This window comes from Penaeus japonicus, unplaced genomic scaffold (genome assembly GCF_977035675.1).
Source record: "Penaeus japonicus unplaced genomic scaffold, GWHDUDI00000001_assembly GWHDUDI00000005, whole genome shotgun sequence".
Lineage (NCBI taxonomy): Eukaryota > Metazoa > Arthropoda > Malacostraca > Decapoda > Penaeidae > Penaeus > Penaeus japonicus.
The window spans coordinates 28,089,902-28,091,581 of NW_028234407.1; positions in this window are offsets into that span (position 1 = coordinate 28,089,902).

A 1,680-nucleotide genomic window follows, 5' to 3' on the forward strand; every position below is an offset into this window, starting at 1 on the left:
AACTAATCTACTGAATAAAAACGAAAATGTTTAACTTTTACACAATTCTCTCTCTCTCTCTCTCTCTCTCTCTCTCTCTCTCTCTCTCTCTCTCTCTCTCTCTCTCTCTCTCTCTCTCTCTCTCTCTCTCTCTCTCTCTCTCTCTCTCTCTCTCTCTCTCTCTCTCTCTCTCTCTCTCTCTCTCTTCTCTCTCTCTCTCTCTCTCTCTCTCTCTCTCTCTCTCTCTCTCTCTCTCTCTCTCTCTCTCTCTCTCTCTCTCTCTCTCTCTCTCTCTCTCTCTCTCTCTCTCTTTTAATCAAAGTAAACGTTGAAGAGAGTGGAAAAAATAATAATGAAAACATGTAAATATCTTTTTTTTTTTTTTTAAGATGTTTACTAAAATGTCTTCCGGCAATTTAATGCATATCTTAACAGTGATTGGATGATATTAAAGAAATCCCATGAATAAAAAAGAAAAAAGTAAAATAACTTTATTCATACATCATTGTACGTTACCCAGGTTTTTTAAACATTTGAACGAATAGCTGTAGCGATTGCAAAGTGTTTCTTAATGCTAGATTCATATCGGGACAAACAAAGCAATTATTTGATGTATTCTTATACTTGTGAAGTAAAAATTGATGTAAGTGAGACATTGTATATGTTTTAGGTTTTTAGGATATATGTTTATTTATTTCTGATTTTCATTACGACATCAAGATTAAAAGGTAAGATAAAGTATATATCTCCACAGAAATACATACACACACACACACATACAATCAGTAATGTACACACACAATCAAAACACACACTCAAATAAAAATCAGCATCAAACAGACCCACTTATGAATAAATTTGTAAATGTATTTATTCATTAATTCATCCATAAATACTATTCCAAAGTAACTCCATCATTTACCAAAAATTACCGAGTTTACTCAATGAAGAAACTTCAAAATCTGTACCTGTCTAAGCATTCCGCTACCTTCCTAAAATCAACAAAGTTTGTTGACCTTCCGCGTTCCCCAAGCTTGTCTTCAGTTGCAGAGGAAAACACGTGTATAAACATGTAGAGGAAGCGATGGTTCACGGCCAACATTAGGAAGGATTTTTTTTTTCTCTTCCTTTTTTTTGTGAGTATGTGTGTGGTTGTGTGTTTTTTTTATTTTTTTTTTATTTTTTTGTTTTTTATCATTCTGTATATATTTTTTTTAATTTTCGTTTTTTGTTATTGTGTTTTGTGTCTTTTTTTCTGTTTGTTTGTTTTTTCTCTCTCTTTTTCGCGTTTTTTTTATTGCGTTTGCATTTTTGTATTTGTCTTTTTGATATTTGTTGCTGTTGTTGGTGCGTTTTCTTTCTTACCCCCCTTTCTCTTGTCTCCCTCCTCCCTGTTATCTCGCCTTTCTCTCGTCCCCATCTTCTTCTTCTACTCCTTTTTTTTTTTTCTTTCTTTCCCCTCTTTTCCTTATTCGTCATATATTCCTTCTACTTCTTCTCTTCCTGCTTCTACTCCATCCATTTCTTTTCCGCCATCTCCTTCATCTCTTACTTCTTCTCCTTCTCCTCCTCTTCCTTCTTCTTCTTCTTCTTCTTCATCTCCGTCTTCTTCTTCTCCCATCCTTCACGCTTGAATTGTCCTGAGTCTTCCCTAGAAAGTTTAGATGACTTTCGAATATTGAGTTTAGTTCAGGATCTGGA